Here is a 26018-nt window from a genome sequence, read left to right on the forward strand (position 1 = left end):
GTTACATCTCATGTTTTAGAGGCGACTAATATCGATGTATTTTTTTTAATTTATTGTTTCCCTTTGCTTTACCAGAAAAAAAAACACATTTTTGAAAATTTGTTCACTGCAGCTTAAGTGTGAAACCGATCTCACGGATATAAAATTTAAGAACACTGTAAAATCCACCCTCATTAAAAAAGCTTATTATAAAATTCAAGACTTCGTAGACGATAAAGATATTATATGGCGATAACTCATCTCTCCATGTGTGGCTTCCCTGGCAATTAAACGTCTTTTTCTTTTCTCTTTGGATTGTATTGATTTACTGTTTACCTTTCAGTTGCATTGTATAATTTTATCAGCTTACTATTGTTATGTAATAGAATGTTTGTGAAAATATTACTTTTTAAAAGAGTGTCTATGGAGTTTCTTGCCGGCTCTTCTCCATGAGACCAACTTTTTGGAACCGTGCAACTAATTTGACGTTTCATAAGAGCCTGCAAAGGCCTATTTGAAATAAAAACAATTTGATTTGATTTGATTTGATTTGATTTGATTTCACATTTGATAGAAAAAGCCAACTACAGTATATGAGCTCCAACCCCAAACGGCTGAAACATGTGATTCCCGATAAGACTACTAAATTTGAGCCGTTTGAGGTCCTCTGCTTGTGATTTTGATTTTTTCGTACACAACCAAGCATTAACGAGAAATTCGGGTTCCTCGTCAAATCAAAACCAATCTGTTAAATATTGGTCTTGATTAATTGGTGATTTTATTTTGAAACATGTTTCCAAAGTGCTGACTCCGTCGCTTCACGAGCAGAGGACGTCAGATGGCTCAAATATAGTAGCCTTTTCGGAAGTCCTATGTTTGAGCTGTTTGGAGTAGAAACTCTCGCGCCATGGGGGTCGAGTGCTCATGTCCTTGCTATGCAAATTTCTAAGCGCCTTGTTGAAACTTCTCGGGACCCAAAGGCTCCCTTCTATTTCGCACAACGATTGCCATCAACAAGGCAATGCTGCCAGCCTTTTGGGTACATTACCCAGTGACAGCGATAAGGACCAATGTTATTAGCTGTATATAAATATATATAAGGTTATTTGAAGGTGTTCATTTATTTAAATATGTGAATACAAAAATTTAAATAAGTTTCCAAAGAAGCCAGGGGTGGAGCTAATAACTTTCTTCAAGCCCCAACCCGCATTTTCTCCTGCTACACTAAAAGGGTTTACATTTATCCCAGTCGGTGTCACATTCAAACATAGGTAGGCAGTCGCTATCCGTCTCGCAATCCGGCTCTGTAAATAACAAGATGTCAAGTAAAATTATTTAAGTACATATAAGGAAACCAAAGTACAAAATAGTTGTAGTTAGTCAGGTTCCAGCGCCATCCTGATGGAAATACTTCCCGCAGCCAGAAAAAATAAGCGTTATCATGTTGTAAAAGTTATAAGTATATAAGATTACTTCAAATGTGATTTGGACACGGGCAATCAAACAGAACTGAGTTTCTCTGAAAACAAAGTTTTATTGTTTAATTCACATTACACTATGATACACACGAAATAAAAGTACTTAAAATTTAATTTTACCTACCTGAAAACAAAGAAACGACATTTAATGTTTGTATATCAATGTGTTTCTAAATTACTCACTAATTACGAGGAATATCGGACGTTTTTTAGGTTATCCTTTCCATAGATTATAAAACGGCGGCATAGATTATAAAGCGTCTGTGACAATTTAAATTTATAAAGAAAATTATATTTTTCTTTACATCTCCCCTCCTAGAGAAGATGAAACAATAATCATCCAATGCAGACAGGGGCTGGTGTTAGCTTCGAGATATGGAAAAAGTTTGACTCTGATTTCTTATGGCCAGTGTTTATCTTGTAAATTGAGTTAGATATTTTTTCTATGATTTTGTAGGGTCCGAGTCGCAATTCATCGAGCTTCTTCCTATTCAATTTGTTTCCATTTTCTACAAAAACAGTATCACCAACTTTGAATTCTATATGTCTTCGGTTTTTATCGTAAATTGTCTTGTTGTAATTATGTGATCTGATTGAATTTTCCAAAGCAGTTTTCCTGGCCTGGATTAAATCATACTCGGTCTTCTTCAATTTCAGCTCATTTGGCAAAATCGTAACATCTGTGCCGTAAAGTAGGTACTTTGGAGCATATCCAGTAACAGTGTGCTCCGTTTCATTGTATTTTTTTACACAGTTGTGTGCTATAGTTGTCCATGCTGTTTTTGTCTCGTGTTCGTTTACCTGGCATCTGATTTTATTGACCAATGTTTGGTTTAGTCTCTCGTTTAAACCATTTGAGAAAGGAGAGTTTACCGCCGTAAAAATTATTGGAATATTCTTATCATCCAAATATTTTTTGAATTCCTTAGAATTGATACCTGGGTATTGGTCTGAGAGCATCAATTCAATGTCTTCAGTTTCTGCACAGTTTCTTATCAGTTTAATGAAATCATTTGCATTTTGTGTACTTGATGTCAAAATAAATGCATACCTAGTGAAATGATCTGTTAGCAGATGTAAATATCTCTTTGTTGATCTGGAACCTCCGAAACCTCCAATGGTATCAATAGAGCATATCTGAAAGGGTCTTGTGGCGGGGCCCAAGTGGGACATCAATCCATATTTGTTTTGTCCCCTTGATTTATTCTTTAAACATATTATACAACTCTCACAGATTATTCTAATGTTTTTTGTCATGTTTTCTGCTGTATACACTGAGCTAATCATTCTTTGCATCTGTTTAATTCCTATGTGACCTAGATTTGTATGTACATTCTTCATAAATTCTATGCTGAATTCCTCTGATATAACAATTTTTTCCTTTTTCTGTACTTTCTTATAGTAAACATTGTTTTTTGTTATTAACTTGTCTTTTCTGCACTGTATATATTCATTTCTCAGCTGATCTTTCATGATATCTTCTAGTGTTATTGTGTTGACTACTTTTAACTGTTCCTCTAGGTTTTCATTTGGTTCAAGGACTGGGTTCCTGCTCAGGCAATCAGCTTCAACATTGTATCTTCCAGGAGAATATTTAATTTGGAAATCATATTGTGACAAATAGTATGTTAGATCGCCTAATTCTTCATCTGTTCTGGACTTTATGTTCATATTCTCCAATGGCTTGTGATCTGAAAAAACAGTAAATTTCCTACCAATTAACAGATGCTGCCAATACTTTACACATTCTTTTATTGCCAGGCATTCCAGATATATGGCTTTCTTCCTTTTTTGTACTTCATTCAGTTTCTTTGAAAAATATGCTACCGGTTTTCTTCATTGTTTTCTTGTGGCTGTTTTAGGACTGCTCCTACTCCTAATATACTAGCATCCGTGTATATGTGTATGGGTAGGTTTGGGTCAAAATTGTTAATATTGGTTGAGAACATAATATTTGTTTCATTAAATCAAATGACTCTTGGCATGCTTTAGTCCAGTTAAAGTTTTGTCCTTTTCTCAATAGGTTATGCAATGGTTCCAGTTTTATTGCTATATTTGGCACATACTTATGATAAAAGTTTATTTTTCCCAGGAATTGTCTCACATTTTTTTGTGTTTTTGGAGTCGGGAAATTTTTTATCGATATTAAATTGTCTTTCAGCGGCCTCACTGAATTATTCTGTATTACATGACCCAAGTATTTAACTGTGTCTGCTGCCAATGTGCATTTAGAGAATTTTAGTTTTAGACCTTCGCTTTTAATTGCTTGAAATAGTTGTTTCAGATGTCCGATATGATCAGAGAATGATTTTGAGAATAACAAAATGTCATCAATGAAACATACTGCGAACTCTCCAAGCCTGTGCTTCCTTATTATGTTACACATTATTCTCTGGAATATAGCTGGGAGGTTTTCAAGCCAAACGGCAAACATGTCCATTGGTAGTGACCCTCTTGTGTCACAAATGCAGTTTTGTGTCTGTCTGTGACACGTAAAGGTATTGACCAAAATGCTGAGTTTAAGTCCAATGTTGAGAAAAACTTGCAATCTCCTGTTTTTACTATTAGGTCCTCAATAAGAGGGAATGGCTGTGATTGAGGTACAACAATTTTATTTAAGTCTCGAAAATCGATACACAATCTTGACCTTTTATTTTCATCTCTTTTATAAGCTAATGTGACTGGTGCTGCAAATGGGCTATATGATTCTTCTATTATATTTTTTTCCAATAATTTTGCTATCTGGTTTTCAATCTCCTTCTTGTCTTCCATTGTGCAACGATATGGCCTTTTACTGCAATATTTTTCTACTAGTAGATCAATGTGTGCTTCATAACCTGTTACCTGTCCTATGTCGTATTTGTCCTTTGCAAACACAGATTTATTATTCGATATTAATTCATCAATCACTGCCTGTTTTTGACAGTCTAGATGATTTATAGAAATTTGAAAGTTTTCTTCGCTGAAGTCTTCATTGAAGTTTACTAGATTATTAGAGTGTATTTCCTTAGAATCCACATCCGTTTTATTTGTTTCCTTAGAAACTATTTCACTTCTATGAATAGGTATTTTCTGACTAATTTCCAAGTTTTCGTTTTGAACTAGGTAAAACTCTTTTATACAATCTAGTCCCACTAAAAAATCGTAATCGAAATTTTCTTTGTCTATTACAAAGACATTAATTTTTTCCACATTAAAATGGATACATCAAGTGTAATTATGCCAATTGCCTTTTTAACGCCATTAATCGTTTTTAAATTAGTATTGTTGAAATGACTGGTTTCCTTGTTATTTATCTTTAACAATCTTGAATTTATCAATGAGACATTAGACCCTGAGTCATATATCCCAAAAACTTCAACATTTTTATTAAGTACCAATTTTACTTTGATCAATGGCGGCACTATTAGTTTTTTTGGTCTTCACACTGCAATTCACATTCCAATTCAGAATTGTTGATGAGCTTTATTTGCTTTTGTCCTTTTCAGTATTTATTTTCTCTTTAAACCAACAGGAATCTTCTGAATGATAGCGTACACCTTTCTTTAGTTTTTCACAGATACTACATTTTTCTCTAGTCATTTTAGTGTCCTCTTTTTTTATAAATTTTTTCTTTGCAACCAAATGTTCTAGTCTGCCGAGTTCATTAAATAAATTTTTGGTGTGTACAATTTCTTCCTTGTTAATTCTGTCTGTTATAAAATCTGGTAAGCCGGCAGCGATTATATCAATTAGGGTACCTTCATCCATTGTTTTTCTCACTTCCAGTAAAAGTCTTTCTTTTTTGACTGCATATTCTAATAAAGATCCTGCTTGATACTTGAAAGATAAAGCATACTTGCTAGTAGCCCAACCTTTATTGGCATATGTTTGCAAGAAATCTGATTTCCATTCTGACCACTCGGAATGTAAAGTAAGCTTCATCATCATGGAAGAGTACCAATCAGTGCATGACTTTTCTAGAAATAGTCTAAATATTTCAATTTTCTGTTCCTCTTTTACAATATCGAACCTTGCACATTCTTTCTCAAATACTTCCATCCACTGATATGCACTTGAATTTTTCCATCAAATTTTTCAATTACAAACCTTTCTGCTAACTTTTTTATACTTTGGTTTTCTTTGTTTTGTTGACTTTCAATTATTTTTTCCAAAACCTTCATTATAGAGTCTTCTGAACATTTTTTATTAGCAAAAGCCAATTGTTCTTGGGTAGTTTCCTCTAGGAATTGGTCCTGAAAAATCATATTGCCATCCTCATCCACATATGTTTGTAATATGTCCTCTGTCGTTTTAATCCAAACACTTCTAGTTTGATATCTTTTTTTCAATGTATTTTTCACTGTAACGAAGGTTTTCGAGGTTTGGATATGTTTGTGAAGTGATACTGTTTGATACTCTTCAGGCATAAGAAAAACTTTGTCATCTTGTGTGGCAATTGAGGTTATGGCGATATAGTTTGACTTTCCGTCTACTGCTGGTTTTATTTGAAACGTAAACTTCAATTTTTCCATTTTCTGACAATAAATGTCGTTTTATAAGATTACTTCAAATGTGATTTGGACACGGGCAATCAAACAGAACTGAGTTTCTCTGAAAACAAAGTTTTATTGTTTAATTCACATTACACTATGATACACACGAAATAAAAGTACTTAAAATTTAATTTTACCTACCTGAAAACAAAGAAACGACATTTAATGTTTGTATATCAATGTGTTTCTAAATTACTCACTAATTACGAGGAATATCGGACGTTTTTTAGGTTATCCTTTCCATAGATTATAAAACGGCGGCATAGATTATAAAGCGTCTGTGACAATTTAAATTTATAAAGAAAATTATATTTTTCTTTACAAGTATTACGGCTAAGTTTCATCAACACCTATTCCACCGTTTGCGCGTAAAGATTTAACAAACACACATATTTCTTTTCTTATTTTGATCTTAAAAAAAAATAGATTACAACATTTTAGGTATAATAATCAGTTCCTCGGTTACTTGGAGGCTACTTATGTAAGGTGTAATAAAAAATCGTCATTGATTTGAAACAAAAAAGAAACTCACGATTGCTAGTTTGAAGTAAATCAACTCTAAAACTACAAAAAAAACTCACCCTGTGGTTGTGGAGATGCCGTAATATGAACCACTAACATCGCGAGAATGAACATGAACGCGCACTGGATGAACCTCATCGTGTATTAACGCTTGTAGCTCCTCAACTGACATAAAAATTTGCTCTTATTCCCCACTATTTATACCACATACTCGTTACAGTTTTATACAATAACAATTAATTCGTAAATCAAATCGGTTTTTTTATAATGGCCACATTAAAACTTTATATATAATGATCTATTTGCAAGGTAATTAGTAGAGGAGAGATAACATACAGAGGAAAAAAAACTAGCTATATGTCAGTCAAGCTTTATTATTATACAACAGAGCACAACTCGAGAAAATACATCTCTTCTTACGACATCCGGACAGTATAGAAAATGTTATATTTACGTATACCTAGTTTTTTTACTCTGTATGTTATCTCTCCTCTACTAATTACCTTGATAATAAATCATTATACGTATGTAAAATGTGGCCATTACGAATTAATTGTTATTGTATAAAACTGTAACGAGTATGTAGTATAAAAAGAGACGAATTAGAGCAAATGTTTATATCAGTTGAGGAGCTACAAGCGCTAATACACGATGAGGTTCATCCAGTGTGCGTTCCTGTTCATTCTCGCGATGTTAGTGGTTGATATCACGGCAACTCCACAACTACCACCGGCCTTACTTCCAATTGAGCGTGAGTTTTTTTTTGTTTCAAATCTATATTTGTATTTAAAATATATTAAAGAGTTGTAATCTGGATTTTTCTTATAAAAAGATAAAAATCTGTCACAAGCTTAAAAGCAAGTTGGTATGTATGTATGTTTGTTAAACTGTGAAACAGATGTTGATGAAACTTAGCCGTAATACTTATAATTTATACAACATGATTGACCATGGAGATGCGGGAAGTATTTCCATCAGGATAGAGCTGGAAACTTTAGGAACAATAATTTGTACGTTGGTTTCTTTATAGGGACTTATATAATTTTACTTGATATCTTGTTATTTACAGAGACGGAATGCCAGACTAACGCTGACTGCCCACCTATGGAAACCTGTGTCCCGGATCCGTACACCAACAAGAAGAGATGTGTGCCCGTTATAATTTAAAGTACCACGAAAAAACTACAAAAGTATTCGGGGCTCGAGGAAAGTTATCAGCATCTTTTTAAACGAATTAAATTTTTTAGTTAGATATTAAGCTTATTCGGTTTGAACTATAATTATCCGTTACAGCCTTTTTATCGTCCCACTGCTGGGCACAGGCCTCCTCTCACACGGAGAAGGATTGAGCATTAATCACCACGCTTGCTCAATGCGGTTTGGTGATTTCAGACTTTATAGTCCAGGTTTCCTCAAGATGTTTTCCTTCACCTTTTTATCAGCCATTGGTGTCTTAAATTACTTAAAAAGTACATACAAACTTAGAAAAGTTGCATTGGTACTTGCCTGAACCCACACCCTCATACTCGAGAGGTTGGTTCTTTACTATATAGGCCACCACGACTTCAACTATCATCATATATTTACATAAATAGACACCTTCAAATAACTTATTGAGGATATTTTAAATTAAACCAATTTCTTTCTCTGAAATTGCCAACATCTTGTTTTATTTATCACGTCCTTAAAATATTACAACAATTGTTGTTTAATTAAGACATTTACTTACACTTTTTACAATATCACCTCCTCAACAATCCTTTCACTCTATAAATTTTTATATCAATAAAATTCACAACATAATTTTATAGTAATAGAAGCATCATCTGCCGTTTAATCGTGCTCTGCCGAGTTCTACAGACAACTTATAGACAGTGGTGCTACGGTAGACTGCACATCAGTGGTAACTGCCATACACCTAACTCAATAGTAATAGTACGATTTTCCTATAAAACTGATACCACTGACCTGAAGTTGACTGTTCGAACATTACCTTTACCTGTACATTTCGTCTGTATTCCTTTTCTCAGGCTGGAACTTTCTTTTCTAATATGAAATGGTAAAATATTGAAACTAATGATTTATCTTCAATAATCCCCCGCGCCTATTTTTTCTTTTCGCTTTATCCGAATTTTGAGCGGTATGAAACATACCGAGGCCTGGTCGTATAATTTAAGACACTCCATTGGCTCAGAGGAGCAATTACAAATTATTGATGTTACCTGTCTGCAACAACCATCCCTACACTATAATTAAACATTCAAATGAATATTAAAATCAGTTTTTTTTTTTTCACCTCAATCAAAGCACGACATCAGTTAAGTCAGTTTTTTTCAAGTCGCTATGGGTATTTTCTGCCACGATTCATTAAAATCTGTGTGAAATTGATCTATGTTCCATGTATGTTATCGCTATGGTCCCTTCCGCCTATAACCAGGTTTCAAACTCAAATTCAAACATTTTTCGAACTCTTTCGAAACGTCAAAGTTAGGTGCACGGTTCCAAAGAGTTGGTCTCATGGAGACGAACCGGCAAGAAACTCCATGGACACTCTTTTTCATACAGTTTTCTATCTAGTCCTGAGAATGTTATACAATCCAAATTGAGCTGAAAAGTATTAATCTAGACACACGGCAGTGTGTCCGCCAAGTTCGAGCAAAAAAAGCGACACACCGGCCGTGGGTTATATTACACGAACCATTTCGGGCCAAATTCGACCCCCAATATATATATATTGGGGGTTGAATTTGTTCACTGCACCTTTCACATTTGATAGAAAAAGCCAACTACAGTATATGAGCTCCAACCCCAAACGGCTGAAACATGTGATTCCCGATAAGACTACTAAATTTGAGCCGTTTGAGGTCCTCTGCTCGTGATTTTGATTTTTTCGTACACAACCAAGCATTAACGAGAAATTCGGGTTCCTCGTCAAATCAAAACCAATCTGTTAAATATTGGTCTTGATTAATTGGTGATTTTATTTTGAAACATGTTTCCAAAGTGCTGACTCCGTCGCTTCACGAGCAGAGGACGTCAGATGGCTCAAATATAGTAGCCTTTTCGGAAGTCATATGTTTGAGCTGTTTGGGGTAGAAACTCTCGCGCCATGGGGGTCGAGTGCTCATGTCCTTGCTATGCAAATTTCTAAGCGCCTTGTTGAAACTTCTCGGGACCCAAAGGCTCCCTTCTATTTCGCACAACGATTGCCATCAACAAGGCAATGCTGCCAGCCTTTTGGGTACATTACCCAGTGACAGCGATAAGGACCAATGTTATTAGCTGTATATAAATATATATAAGGTTATTTGAAGGTGTTCATTTATTTAAATATGTGAATACAAAAATTTAAATAAGTTTAAGTAAGTCAAAGAAGCCAGGGGTGGAGCTAATAACTTTCTTCAAGCCCCAACCCGCATTTTCTCCTGCTACACTAAATGGGTTTACATTTATCCCAGTCGGTGTCACATTCAAACATAGGGAGGCAGTCGCTATCCGTCTCGCAATCCGGCTCCGGCTCTGTAAATAACAAGATGTCAAGTAAAATTATTTAAGTACATATAAGGAAACCAAAGTACAAAATAGTTGTAGTTAGTCAGGTTCCAGCGCCATCCTGATGGAAATACTTCCCGCAGCCAGAAAAAATAAGCGTTATCATGTTGTAAAAGTTATAAGTATTACGGCTAAGTTTCATCAACATCTATTCCACCGTTTGCGCGTCAAGATTTAACAAACACACATATTTCTTTTCTTATTTTGATCTTTAAATAATTAAAAAAAAAACAGATTATAACATTTTAGGTATAATAATCAGTTCCTTGGTTCCTTGGAGGCTATTTATGTTAAGTGTAACAAAAAATCTTCATTAATTTGAAACAAAAAAGAAACTCACGATTGCTAGTTTGAAGTAAATCAACTCTAAAACTACAAAAAACTCACCCTGTGGTTGTGGCCATGCCGTAATGACAACCACTAACATAGCGAGAATGAACAGGAACGCGCACTGGATGAACCTCATCGTGTAGCTCCTCAACTGATATAAATATTTGCTCTTATTCCCCACTATTTATACCACATACTCGTTACAGTTTTTTACAATAACAAGTAACTGGTAAAACAAATCAATTTTCTAAATATCGGAGACGGTCATTAGTACGGACACTAAACGAGACGCAAGCGCGCCCTCTGGTGGCGTTTCCGGTGAAACAACATTTTGGCGCGCTTGGCAGAGTCGTGGTGGTCAGCGTGGCGTCCGCGGAGCTCAGTCTTCATTGGGTGTTCGTGGTGTCTTCGTTGAGTCGTCATGAATGTTTTTAGGATTTAGATGCAAAGTTTAGAGTGAAGTCTTATAGAATCACACTGCAGAGATCAAATCGAGACAATACATCTCTTCTCACGACATCCGGACAGTATGGAAAATGTTATCCCTACTAATATTATAAATGCGAAAGTAACTCTGTCTGTCTATCCGTCTGTTACGCTTTCACGTCTAAACCACTGAACTGATTTTAATAAAATTTGGTACAGAGATAGAGTTGACCTTGAGAAAGAACATAGGGTAGTTTTTATCCCGGATTTTTCAAAATTCTCTTGGAAACGCGATATAACCGAACTTTATGCGCGATATAACCGAACTTTATGTGAAGCCGCGGGCGGAACCTAGTATTACATATAGCTAGTTTTTTTACGCTGTATGTTATCTCTCCTCTACTAATTACCTTAAAAATAAGTCATAAATAAAATGTAGCCATTATATAAAAATTGATTTGATTTACGAATTAATTGTTATTGTATAAAATATGTGGTATAAATAGTGGGGAATAAGGGCAAATGTTTATATCAGTTGAGGAGCTACAAGCGTTAATACACGATGAGGTTCATCCAGTGCGCGTTCCTGTTCATTCTCGCGATGTTAGTGGTTGAACTACCACTGTCGTTAGCTCAATATAGAAGGCGTGAGTTTTTATTTGTTTCTAATCTATTTTTGTTAAAATATTTTTACATAAATAGCCATATTCCAAGTAATTGAGGTACTGGTTATCATAAAGAGTTGTAATCTGGATTTTCCTTATAAAAAGGTCAAAATCTGTCACAAGCTTTAAAAGTGCTTATTATTTTCCGAGTGACTAATAACTTAAAAGTCCACAAATGTTTGCAACAAACAAAATAACTTTCCAGCGATTAAATATTTTCGCGACTATTATATTATGTAAGGTTCAAAATTAAGGGTGTTATAAAAACTAAGAACTAGCAGCTGCCATCAGGATAGAGCTGGAAACTTTAGGAACAAGTAATTTATACATTGGTTTCCCCTATATATGTATGTATATAGGGACTTATATAATTTTACTTGATATCTTGTTATTTACAGAGATGAAATGCCAGACTGACGCCGACTGCGCATTTATGTACCGGACCTGTGTCCCGGATCCGTACACCAACAGGAAGAGATGTGTGCCCGTTATACATTAAAGTAGCACTTTTAGTTAGATATTAAGGTTCATCATCATCATCATCATCATCAGCCTATCGCAGTCCACTGCTGGACATAGGCCTCTCCACACGCCACGCCGATATTAAGCTTATTCGGTTTGAACAATCATCATATCCAAACTAATATTATAAATGCGAAAGTAACTCTGTCTGTCTGTCTGTCTGTCTGTCTGTCTTTCTGTCTGTCTGTCTGTCTTTTCTTCACGCCTAAACTACTGAACCGATTTGTGTGAAATTTGGTACAGACATAGTTTGAACTTGAGAAAGGACATAGGATAGTTTTTATTACAAAAAATAAAATAAAAAAAAAATTATTCCGGACATATAGCGCCATCTATTGGTCAAATCAAAAATCTGCTGGTAGTCACTATTCCACGCGAACGAAGTTGCGGGCAAAAGCTAGTATTTACATAAATAGACACCTTCAAATAACTTTATATAGAGGTATATAAGATATATTGAGGATTTTTGAAATAAAAACAATTTGTTTCTCTGAAATTGCAAAGATCTTGTTTTATTTATCACGTCCTTTAAATATTACAACAAATATTCTTTAATTAAAACATTTACTTACACTTTTATCTCACCTGAAATTACAAAGAAACGACATTTAAGTTTACAATAACGCCTCCCCAATAATCCTTTTTTCTATTAGTTTTTAACCGACTTCCCAAAAAGCGGAGGTTCTCAATTGGATCGTATTTTTAATTTTGTATGTTTGTTACGTGATTACTCAGCAATTTTTTAATCGATGTTGATTATTCTTTTTTTGTTTGATAGCGTATACATATTTTCGAGGTGGTCCCATTGGCATGACACCCAAGTCAGGATCTGACGATGGAAACCCTGAGAAATCGAGGGCAACTCTCAAAAGTTATAGGAATACAAAAGGTAAAAACTTTACACTCAGATGTTTGCCTGATAGCATTATTCAACAGTGAAGATTTTGAGCTAACCTGTTGATGGAGACCAGAGAAGGTCGAGGGAACTTGACAACTGAATGTGTAAAACTACCCCGTGTTTGGGCTTATATTATTTGTATTGACGAAACCTTTGCAATAGTGAAGGTTTGGAGCTGACCTGATGATGGAGACCAGAGAAGGTCGAGGGAACTTGACAACCGAATATGTAAGCTACCTCGTGTTTGGGCTTATATTATTCATATTGATGAGAACTTTCCAGTTATGCGGATAGTGGCAACTATTCGTATCACTGAAAAGCTGAAAATAAAAAAAGTTTTTACAAAAAAATAAAACCGACTTCGACAAACCCTAAAAAGAAAAAAAAACGAATTTTCTAGGTGCATTGGCCTAGAAGTCGGTGGCAAAATTAATTTAGGGACCTCCATTAGACACGACAAATCAAAAGCAATCTGTTAAATATTGGTCTTGATTGATTGGTGATTTTATTTTGAAAAATGTTTCCAAAGTGCTGACTCCGTCGCTTAACCAGCAGTGGACCTCAGACGGCTGAAATATAGTAGCCTTATCGGGAGTCACATGTTTGAGCTGTTTGGGGTAGAAACTCTCGGGCCATGGGGGCCGACTGCTCATGACCTCGCTAAGGAAATTTCTAAGCGCCTTGTTGACACTTCTCGGGACCCAAAGGCTCACTTCTATTTCGCACAACGATTGAGCATTGCCATCCAACGTGGCACTACTGCCAGCATTTTGGGTACATTACCGAGTGACAGCGATGAGGACCAATTTTTTGATGCTATTTATTAGTATTTAGGCTGCATATTATATATGTATGCAGCTTAGGTTATTTATAGGAATTTATTAATTTCAATATGTGAATAAACTTAATATCTAACTTAAAATATAGCTAATAACGTTCCTCGAGCCAGGAACACCCGCATTTACTCCTGCTATACTAAAAGGGACACACATATCTCCAAGTCGGTGTCACATTTAGACATAGGTAGTGTACAGTCGGCGTTAGTCTTGCATTTCCACTCTGTAAATAAGATAATAAGATGTCAAGAAAAATATTTAATTACATCTAAGGAAATAAATGTACAAACTAGTTGTAGTTAGTTTCCAGACCCATCATCATCATCATAAGCCTATCGCAGTCCACTGCTGGACATAGGCCTATCCAAGTGAGATCGATTTCGGCTGTTCACATCCAGCCCCATCCTGATGGAAATACTTCCCGAATCGGGACAAAATAAGCGTTACCATGTTGTAGGTATAAGTTATAAGTATTACGGCTAAACATCAACATCTATTCCACCGTTCGCGCGGAAAAATTTAACAAACTTATATATTTATTTTTTTTTATTTTGATCTTTGAATCCTACTAATATTATAAACGCGAAAGTTTGTATGTATGGATGTTTGTTACTCTTTCACGCAAAAACTACTGAATGGATTTTAATGAAACTTTACAATAATATAGCTTATACATCAGAATAACACATAGACTACAATTTGTAAACATATTGTTCGAAATACTAAACTTGCGCAGACGAAGTCGCGGGCACTTTACAATCATTTATTTATTTAATAGTTCATGTACACAGATACATACACAGAATACAGAAAAGAAGAAAGATAGAACACATAGTACATAGGCACAGCTACTCAGATACTCAGTTACTTGGAGGCTATTTATGTAAAAGGCACGAAGGTGTAATAAAAAAAATTATATTGATTTGAAATAAAAAAGAAACTCACCATTGCTAGTTCGAAGTAAAGTCGGTGGTAGTTGTGGAGATGCCGTGATATCAACCACTAACATCGCGAGAATGAACAGGAACGCGCACTGGATGAACTTCATCGTGTATTAAGAGCCCCCGCAGACCACAGACTTTTTATCGGCCGATAGTTTGGTCGGGCTCTTAATCAGTACGCAGATGTAAGCAAGTGCGCACACTATGACGATTTGGTATCGGCCGATAAAAAAGTTTGATGGGCTTCCCGATTCCATTCAAACTAAACTGTCGGCAAACTATCGGCCGACCGTATAATCAGTATTGGCTCCATACCACACGCGCACACATGTCGATTTTTTAGTCGGCCGACTACAGCGAATGGTCGATCGCGCGTGTTTTGTAGCTAAGCTAGTTATGCTCATTCGATAAAAGGCGAATTTTTTTTTCGGATAATCGAGTAATTTGGAATGCATAGTGTAAAATTTTCCATTTCATAATTTATCACTAAAGATAGGATGCACCCAATACTCTCGGGCTCTCTTTTTAATTTTCCTTCTCCGGTGTATGAGAGCAATAATAACATTTTTATGCAATGTTTTATTAATTTTCATTGTGCGGTGCGACCACTCTTTTCACCAGTTGGTTAGAAACTAGCAAATAGTCGGCAGACTGTTGGATAGTTTGCGCACTCATCACCGACTAAACTGTTTAGTTGGCTCGGTGTGCGTACTAGCAGGCCAACCCGACTAAACTATCGGCCGATAAAAAATCTGTGGTCTGCGGGGGCTCTAACGCTTGTAGCTCCTCAACTGTTATAAATATTTGCTCTTATTTCGCGCTATTTATACCACATAGGTACTCGTTACAGTTTTATACAATAACAAGTAACTGGTAAAACAAATCAATTTTTTGTATGTTTATAATGGCTACATTTTATTTATAATGATGTGATTGCAAGGTAAAGCAGAGGAGAGATACCACATAGAATACAAAAAAATGCTATATGTAATATTAATTTCCATACTGTCCGGATGTCGTAAGAAGAGATGTATTGTCTTGGTTTGATCTCTGCTGCATAATAAAACGTGGCTAATGGGCAATAAGATTTTTTTTTGAGTTAGAGATAAGTAAAAGTTTATGGAAATAATGGGCTGTTAATGTCTGGTCTGTAATGGCAACGTTTGGGCAATTGAACCATATATCGAGTGCCGTACAGTGCCAAACTTTATTATACAGCAGAGCACAACTGGAGACAATACATCTCTTCTTACAACATCCAGGCTGTACGAATAATGTTATATTACATACTAGCTTCGGCCCGCGACTTCGTACGCGGATCCTGTCCCTCATGCCAGCGACTACGGGGTCAGCAAAATCACAGATCTGAATCGTATTACATATTATTAGTTTTTTTTTTTTTTTGTACTCTGTATGTTATCTTTCTCCTCCTCACTACGCAAACACATCATTATATATAAAAATTGATTTGTTTTCCCAGTTAACTGTTAGTGTATAAAACTGTAACGAGTAAGTATATATTTATAGCAGTGAAGCAGAACAATTGTTTATGACAGTTGAGGAGCTACAAGCGTTAATACACGATGAGGTTCATCCAGTGCGCGTTCCTGTTCATTCTCGCGATGTTAGTGGTTGATATCACGGCATCTTCACAACTACCGTCGCTACGTAGAGGGCGTGAGTTTTTTTTTAAATTCAAATCTATTTTTCTTGGATAAATAGCCTAAGGTCTTCTATAAATAGGCTAAAACACAAACATTTCTTTTGTTCCGTTCTTTACTTTTTGAAAGCGCGTTTAAGCAATCATCATCCTCCGAGCCTTTTCCCAATCATGTTGGGGTCGGCTTCCAGTCTAACCGGATTCAGCTGAGTATCAGTGCTTTAAAAGAAGCGACTGCCTATCTGACCTAAGTTATTGAGTGCCGAAAGCGCGTTTAAGCAATCAATTACTTTTAATAAATAGATTTAGCCTTTTACAGAAGTTGCCTCCAAGTAACTGAGGAACTGATTAAATGATGATTGAAACTGTTTTTTTTATGCTAAGATCAAAATCTATCCCGGGTCTGTATGAATGTACGTACTTATGTTAAATCTTTACGCGTCAACGGTAGAAAGATCTTGATGTAACTTAGCGGTTCTTAATGCTTATATAACTTATTCAACATGATAACGCTTATTTTGTCCGGATGCGGGAAGTATTTCCGTAAATAATTTTTGAATTGGTTTCCTTATATGTACTTGACATCTTGTTATTTACAGTGCTGCCATGCAAGACTAACGCCGACTGCCCAGATGCGTTTATGTGTTTCCCAGATGACGACGACAACGGGGGGACATGTAGAATCATTCTCCCGTAGTACGAAAAAATGCGGGTATTCGGGACTCCATTAACTTTATTAGCTCCGCCCCTAGCTTCTTTTTAAAGTATTTTTTTTTGTTATTTATTAAGTTTATTCGAGTTGAACAATCTTCAAATATATACACATGTATTTACATTAATAAATACCTAAAAATAATCTTATATAAATATACAGCTTAAATATTAAAAGAAAGCACGTTTGTTGTATGGGAGCCCCCAAAATATTTATTTTATTTTATTTTTCAGTATTTGTTGTTGTAGCGGCAACAGAAATACATGATCTGTGAAAATTTCAACTCTCTAACTATCACGGTTCACGAGATACAGCCTGAAGACAGACGGACAGAGGAGCGAAAACAATAGGGTCCCGTTTTACCCTTTGGGTACGGAACCCTAAAAATTGGTCCCCATCGCTGTCATTCGGTAATGTACCCAAAAGGCTGGCAGCAGTGCCACGTTTGATGGCAATGCTCAATCGTTGTGCGAAATAGAAGTGAGCCTTTGGGTCCAGAGAAGTTTTAACAAGGCGCTTAGAAATTTCCTTAGCAAGGACATAAGCAGTCGACCCCCATGGCCCGAGAGTTTCTACCGCAAACAGCTCAAACATGTGACTCCCGATAAGGCTACTATATTTGAGCCGTCTGAGGTCCTCTGCATGTGAAGCGGCGGAGCCAGCCCTTTGGAAACATGTTTCAAAATAAAATCACGTGAACAAATAAAATCAATCAATTGTTTTAATAAAATAACCTTTTCCTGATAATGCATTCCTGAATCAAAATCCTGGGAAAAAAGTTTATGAGAGCCTATATTCGATTCAACAAACAATCAAAACTTTCTTCTTGATACATTAGTATTAAAAAAATAACACAGGTCAGCTAGCACACAGGTTTACACCTATAAAAACGAATTACTCAAGAATTACTTGTACATGTAATAAAATATTAGTATATACTGTTATTAATAAAATATATACTTTTTAATATATGTAATAAGCACAATACGCAAAAATCAGCCATCACCCCCTTTGCTCATTTGGAGGGAAGAGACAACCCGACCCCCGACGCAGCCGCTGGCCATATCATCTAAAATGACTTCCCAATAACCATGTAAGTATCTGTGTTTTGACATACTACAGGTAGGAATTTGACATTACTTATACGGAGCTAATGTGAAAATTCTATCTCTAGCGAGCAAATGAATTATAATCATAATAAGAATGACCTGATCATTCAAATATTCGTTAATGCTGTAATATGCCTTCTTTGAAAGAATATACTTCACTTGTAATTCAAATTCATTTAACTTTTAAGGTAAGTTTTAAGTGCTAGCTGCCATAGGTAAGCCATTTTTTATGAGAGACAAAAAAACAATTCGAGAGTTTTTTTTTTGTCAGAATGACACACGAGTATGGCTCATCCGTGTTCGTGAGACTAAACATCTATACTTACCTACCGATTTAACCTTACCTCTTGCATCTTGCCTACAATAGTGACGCAAAAGTGATTTATTATGAACCATTGCAAATTTTCAAATACATCGTTATAAGTGAAATGTAGCCATCAACAGTCAGTACGGTAAAATTAATCAATTTTTATACTGTGACGAGTACTTGGTATAAATTGCGGTGGAGGGAAAAAAATGTTTATGACAGTTGAGGAGCTACAAGCCTTAATACACGATGAGGTTCATCCAGTGCGCGTTCCTGTTGATTCTCGCGATGTTAGTGGTTGATATCACGGCACAACTATCGGCTTCACGTCGGGCTGGTTAGTATTTTTTTTTGTCATTTTGATATTAATGTAGAAGAATACCTGTATGGTGTCCTCCTATCTGTTGCCATTTAAGGAGATCAGCCAACTGCGCAGGACATATTATAGTGCACAAGCATTTGCGCAGACACAGGTGCACTCACTATTCCTTCTCTCTCATAGCCCGATGAGATGGCGATCCGACTCGACTGGAGAGAAACAGATGTTGATGAAACAGCCGTTATACAACAGAATATCATATACTAATAATATTCTAATTTTATCCGGTACGAGAAGTATTTCTATCTGGGAGTCATTCCATCAGCTAATCCTTACTTAAATGATTAATGCGAAAGTAGCTGTCATAGGAAGTTTAGTACATAAACTATTTTTTTACTCGGGAGCGGAAAGTAATTCCCACGGAACGGGTCAGAACCTCTAAAAACAGCTACTTTAAATTGATTTCCCTTTTATTGTTTCATTTTATTTACATTTTAAATGAGATTTTGTTATTTACAGCTGACGAATGTCGGACAGACCGCAACTGCGCTAAGAATTGTATGTGTAACAGAGATAACAAACACGTGAAGCGATGCTTTTGCTTTACAATACCTCCAGATTTGCATATATAAGCCAATATAATAAGCCAAGGGTCCATAAGTACACCTATTTTAAATACTATACCTACAGCAGATTTTTTTTGTCCATATTTTGTTTTATGTTGGAGCACTGTTAAAACTGTCTTTTTTGTGATAAAAATTATATTGCTCATTTCTTAATTGATTGTTTCAATTCATTTCGTTCATTCATTTCCTAAAAATGAATTCAATACGAATGTATATTATTGGCTTCCACAAGCACTACATCGAGCACACCACAATTGTTTCGGTTAGTCCCCTCTCTGAAGAGTGGCTGACATCGCGAGAATGAACAGGAACGCGCACTGGATGAACCTCATCGTGTATTAACGCTTCTAGCTCCTCAACTGTTATAAACATTTGCTCTAAGTCGCCGCTATTTATACCACATACTCGTTACAGTTTTATAAAATAACAATTAACTCGAATCGTAAATCAAATCAATTTTTATATAATGGGTACATTTTATTTATGATTTATTTCCAAGGTAAGGAGAGGAGAGATAACATACAGCGTAAAAAACCTAGCTATATGTAATACTAGGTTCCGCCCGCGGCTTCACCCGCGTAGAGTTCGGTTATATCACGTTTCCAAGAGAATTCTTCAAAAGTCCGGGATAAAAACGATCCTTTGTTCCTTCTCAAGGTCAACTCTATCTCTGTACCAAATTATATTGAAATCAGTTCAGTGGTTTAGACGTGAAAGCGTAACAGACAGACAGAGTTTCTTTCGCATTTATAATATTAGTAGGGATAACATTTTCCATACTGTCCGGATGTCGTAATAAAAGGTGTATTGTCTCGATTTGATCTCTGCTGCATAATAAAACTTGGCTAATGGGCATTAAGATTTCTTTTTTTAATGAGGGTCTTCTCAATTTTTTCTGCCACAGGGTGGCGCCACGTATGCGTCTGGTCCAAACAGCTGTCAAATAGTATGGAATTGTAGGGTCCGAACTTATTGTTTATTGAAATTCTGTTATATTGGAAGTGTTATTGATTTTATTATGGACTACGGTCAGAATAAGGTTTCCGAACTAAAAATTAAGCTAAGAGAGAGGGTGCAAAAGTCACTGGTACTAAGGAAAAGCTTGTTGAATTTGTTAACACAATATGATTTAGTTTTTTTTATTTACTCAACCGCAAGAGTAAAACAATAATGCAGTGCTTTAATTATAAAATAAAAAAAAAAAACACTAAAATCGTTCACTATTCATAGTAAAGATAAGCACTTTGACATTTATCTGGACCTGACGACTCGGTGCTGCCACCTCGTGGACGCCATTTTACCCTCATTGCCCACCATGTCATCCGGGCAGTGAAGATGTTATTTCACATATAGCTATTTTTTTTGTATTCTTTATGGTCCTCTACTCATTACCTTGCAAATACATCATATAATAGAAAATTGATTTGTTTTACCAGTTACATGTTATTGCATGGAACTGTGACGAGTATGTGGAATAAATAGTGGGGAATTAGAGCAAATATTTCTAACAGTTGAGGAGCTACAAGCGTTAATACACAATGAGGTTCATCCAGTGCGCGTTCCTGTTCATTCTCGCGATGTTAGTGGTTGATGTCACGGCATCTCCACAACTACGGTCGTGGCATAACGGGCGTGAGTTTTATTTTTTAATTCAAATCTTTTTTTAAAGTTTTAGAGCGCGCGCAATACAATCTTTCAATAACAATAACATTTTAAATCGTTATTTTTATATAACATCATGAATACAATCAAAATTAGTCAGGTAGGTACGCGTATCGGCCGACTCTTAGAATCTACTCCGTGGATAAAATAGCCTATGGTAGTTTCCATACATTGCTGTCAAATGGCTGTCATTGAACATCCTTGGCAATCGTTACTGGTAGTCAGAAGCCACTAAGTCTGAGACCAGTCTAACCAAGGGGTATTAGATTGCCCGGGTAACTGAGATGAGGGCGTCAGATAAAGTTGCTCCTTGTAAAGCACTGGTAGGTACTCAGCTACATTCGGTTAGACTGGAAGCCGACCCCAACATAGTTGGGAAAAAGAACTTTCCACTTATGCGGATAGTGACAAGTATGCTTGTCACTGAAAAGCCAAAAATAAAAAACTTTTTACAAAAAAATAAAACCGACTCTCAAAAACACTGAAAAGCAAAAAAAAACTATTCTCAGGTGCATCGGCCTAAAAGTCAGTGTCTAATCTGGATGTACCTAAGTTTATTTCGCCACCGACTTCTATGTACTAATATTAGTCTATGGTATTGATTTAGTTTAATAAAAATTAAGGAGGTTTTTAAAAAAACGGTCCCTTTTACATAAATAGCCTCCAAGTAACTGTATAAAGCGTTGTAATCTAGATTTTTCTTGTCCAAAGATCAAAATCTGTCACATGCTCAAAAAGCAAGTAGGTATGTATGTTTGAACAGATATTGATGAAACTTAGCCGTAATACTTATAATTTATACGTTATTATATTGAGTGAACATGTGGATGCAGGAAGTATTTCCATTAGGATGGGGCTGGTAACAACTAGTTTGCCATTGGTTTCCTTATATGTACTTAAATCATTTTACGTGCCATCTTGTTATTTACAGAGTTCGAATGCAAGACTGACGCCGACTGCCCAGAGGAGTTTCTGTGTGATCCCGACCTCAACGGGGGGACATGTAGCGTCATCATATAGTAGCACGAAAATATGCGGGTTTTCGAGGAATGTTATTATCTTCAGTTCTCCACCCTTCGCTTCGTTGGAAACTAGGTAATTACTTTTATTTATTCTGGTTGAACAATTGTCAAATATACACATCTATATTGTATAGTATCAAATAAATCCGACCGAAGCGGCGAAGCCAGCACTTTGAAAACAAGTTTCAAAATAAAATCACCAATCAATCAAGACCAATATTTAACAGATTGGTTTTGATTTGGCGAGGAACCCGAACGTCTCGTTAATGCTTTGTAATAACTGATCACGCCAACAGTAGGTACATTACTTGTGCTGCAAGAAGGCGCCTGACCTACCTTCCTTATCTTTCCTTCCTCCGTGGATTATATCTATGTGAAATACCAAACAGGTGTTTTGTTTTTTTTTTGTGTCAGCGAACTGTTAAAGTAGTTACTTTGTAATTAAAATTAAATTGTTCACTCCTTAATTGATTGTTGTTTTAATAAAATAACCCTTTTCCTGATAATGCATTCCTGAATCAAAAGCCTGGGAAAAAAGTTTGGGATAAGCCTATATTTGATTCAACAAACAAAGAAACAATCAAATTTTTCCTCTTTATATATCAGTATAAAAAAGTAACACAGGTTAGCTAGCACACAGGTTTACACTTATAACAACTTCTTACCTACTCAAAAATTACTTTATTATTTAGTAGGTGTAATAAAATATATGATTTTTAATATAATAAGCATAAAACGCAAAAATCAGCCATCACCCCTTTGCTCATTTTAAGAGAAGGGACCCGAAGCAGCCGCTGGCCATACCGTCTAAAATGGCTTCCCAATAAGCATCTATGTGTAGTTTTGCTTACTAGAAGTAGGAATTTGACATCACGTATATGGGGCAAACGTGAAAATTATATCTCTAGTGAGGAAATGAACAGATAGATATAGAATACTGGGAAAGGCTGTAATTATAATCATAATAAGAATGAGCTATCTTGTGATTAACATAGCGACCGACCCTTTCTCTATCATTCAAATATTCGTTAATGCTGTAATATGCCTTCTTTGAAAGAATAGACTTCACATGTAATTTTCATTAAACGGTAAAGGTACGTTTTGAATGCCAGCTGCCATAGGTAAGCCATATTTTATGAGAGCCAAAACACAATTCGGGACTTTAATTTTTCACACACGAGTATGGATCATCAGCTATCTAGAGACTTACCTCCTGCCTACAATAGTGACGCAAAACTGATTTATTATGGACCATTGCAAATTTTCAAATACATCGTTATAAGTGAAATGTAGCCATTAACACTGAGTACGGTAAAATTAATCAATTTTTATACTGTAACGAATACTTGGTATAAATTGCGGTGGAGTAAAAAAACTGTTTATGACAGTTGAGGAGCTACAAGCGTTAATACACGATGAGGTTCATCCAGTGCGCGTTCCTGTTCATTCTCGCGATGTTAGTGGTTGATATCACGGCAACTCCACAACTATCGGCTTCACGTCGGGCTGGTTGGTATTTTTTTTGTCATTTTGATATTAATGTAGAAGAATACCTGTATGGTGTCCCCTTACCCGCTTATCGGCTGCGGTGTCTGTTGCCATTTAAGGAGATCAGCCAACTGCGCAAGACATTATAGTGCACAAGCATTTGCGTAAACATAGGTGCACTCACTATTCCTTCTCTCTCGTAGCCCGATGAGATGGCGATCCGACTTGACCGGAGAGAAACAGATGTTGATGAAACAGCCTTATACAACAGAATATCATATATTCTCATTTTATCTGGGAGTCATTCCATCAGCTAATCCTTACTTAAATGATTAATGCGAAAGTAACTGTCATAGGAAGTCTAATACATAAACTATTTTCTTACTCGGGAGTGGAAAGTACTTCCCCCGGAACTGGGCAGAACCTCTAAAAACAGCTACTTAAATTAATTTCCCTTTTATTGTTTCATTTTAAATGAGATTTTGTTACTTACAGCTGACGAATGCCGGACAGACCGCAACTGCGCTAAGAATTGTATGTGTAACAGAGATAACAAACACGTGAAGCGATGCTTTTGCTTTACAATACCTCCAGATTTGCATTTATAAGCCAATATAATAAGCCAAGGGTCCATAGGTACCCCAATGTTAAATACTATACACCTACAGCAGATTTTTTTTGTCCATTATTTTGTTTTATGTTGGCGCACCGATATAATAGAGATTTCTTTTGTGATAAAAATTACATTGTTTATTTCTTAATTGATTGTTTCAATTCATTTCGTTCATTCATTGCCTAAAAATGAATTCAATACGAATCAAGCAGTCAAGCAAGTACCAGTGCAACTTTTCCAAGTTTTTATGTACTTTCTAAGTATATCTTAGACACAAATAACCGCGTTCCGGATGGCATGTTAAACTGTAGGTAGGCAGTTGTTACGGGTAGTCAGGAGTCAGTAAGTCTGACACAAGTCTAACCAAGAAGAACTGGGTTGTCCGGGTCTTTCTGAACTCCTCAACCCAGATTGCAAAACAATGATACACACTACATCAGGTTAGACTGGAAGCCGACCCCAACATAGTTGGGAAAAGGGCTCGGACGAGGATGGATTTTAGTTTTCTGTGTAAATACTGTTAATGTATTTAATTATGGGTGTGTAATTTTTACTTATATAAATAATTTAATATTTTGAAAATATATTTTCGAAAATACTAATGTGATTTATGTTTCCAGGGTTTCAAGCCTGTGCATAGACAATGCCTTAGGTTGTCGTGTAGTAAGCCGCAGTAACATCCGCTTGGACAGTCGTATTCAGTGTAGCATTCATTATCTGTAAATAAAGATTCATTTAAAATGTGAATACCACCATAACACCATAGACAGATAAGAAGGAAGAAACCGACAAACTAATGACAATCCACCAATCCTAACTAATAATATAAATGTGAAAGTAATTATGTCTGTCTGTCCGTCTGTCTTTCCTTCACCCAATTTGGTACAGACATAGTTTGGAGGACCTGAGAAAGAACATAGGATAGTTTATATTAGAAAATATAGGTATATATATTCCGGACATATAGCGCCATCTATTGATCAAACCAAAAATCTGCCGGAAGTCACTATTCCACGCAAACGAAGTTGCGGGCCAAAGCTAGTAGATTTATACAATTTTTATTTTTCTGTTCCTTCATGCAAACTTTTGAAGCTTTGTCAGATTTCGATTAAAAAACCTAAAAACAAAATACTTTTTCCAATAATGGCTTTCCAATCAATTCATTGGTTACCAGTTTATTTTAAAGGGAAAATCTATAGTTAAACCGCCGTTACATGTACGTGGAAATGGGCCATTAGAGAGCGAATAATTATTTTTTTAAAACACATTGTTTTAGTGGGTAAAAACTACAAAAAAACTCACACGGTGGTTGTGGCCATGCCGTGATATCAACCACTAACATCGCGAGAATGAACAGGAACGCGCACTGGATGAACCTCATCGTGTATTAACGCTTGTAGCTCCTCAACTGTTATAAACAATTATTCTACTTCACCACTTTATATATATACCACATATTCTGTACGAGTATTGTTCCGATAAAAATTGATTTGTTAAACCGTACTGAGTAATGGTAATTTGTTATACAAGACTGCAAAGATGTTTTTTAACCGCGGGCTCAATTTTGATGGCCAATGAAGCGAAGGATTCAAAAAATTGAAACACGACCGCAGCGAATGTTTCAAAAATTAGAATCCTGAGTGACAGCGAGGGAGTCAAAAGAGCACGAGCACGAGATGGAGCGCTTGAGATAATTTTGATGCGGCAAACATCATCATCATCTGCCCAGCCTTTTCCCAAGTACGAGTATGTTGGCTTCCAGTCTTGCCGGATGCAGCTGAATACAGTGTTTTACAATGATCGACCTGTCTGACCT

The 26018-nt window shown here is 35.9% G+C and overlaps 3 long non-coding RNA genes across 3 annotated transcripts; 1 reads left to right on the forward strand and 2 right to left on the reverse strand.

Annotated features, from left to right (window-relative positions):
• Positions 1–1080: 1080 nt before the first annotated feature.
• On the reverse strand, positions 1081–10664 carry LOC126054171 (uncharacterized). Its single transcript, XR_010276997.1, has 2 exons — positions 10454–10664; positions 1081–1283 (listed from the first exon to the last, which is right to left on the reverse strand). It is a non-coding gene; the product is annotated as an uncharacterized LOC126054171 (long non-coding RNA).
• Positions 7112–8174, forward strand: LOC135117685 (uncharacterized). The gene is made up of 2 exons (XR_010277052.1): positions 7112–7265; positions 7584–8174. It is a non-coding gene; the product is annotated as an uncharacterized LOC135117685 (long non-coding RNA).
• Positions 10665–24768: 14104 nt separating the features above from the next.
• On the reverse strand, positions 24769–25637 carry LOC135117631 (uncharacterized). Its single transcript, XR_010277011.1, has 2 exons — positions 25505–25637; positions 24769–24919 (listed from the first exon to the last, which is right to left on the reverse strand). It is a non-coding gene; the product is annotated as an uncharacterized LOC135117631 (long non-coding RNA).
• Positions 25638–26018: the final 381 nt, after the last annotated feature.

The sequence above is a fragment of the Helicoverpa armigera genome, chromosome 12 (assembly GCF_030705265.1).
Source record: "Helicoverpa armigera isolate CAAS_96S chromosome 12, ASM3070526v1, whole genome shotgun sequence".
In the NCBI taxonomy this organism is placed as follows: domain Eukaryota; kingdom Metazoa; phylum Arthropoda; class Insecta; order Lepidoptera; family Noctuidae; genus Helicoverpa; species Helicoverpa armigera.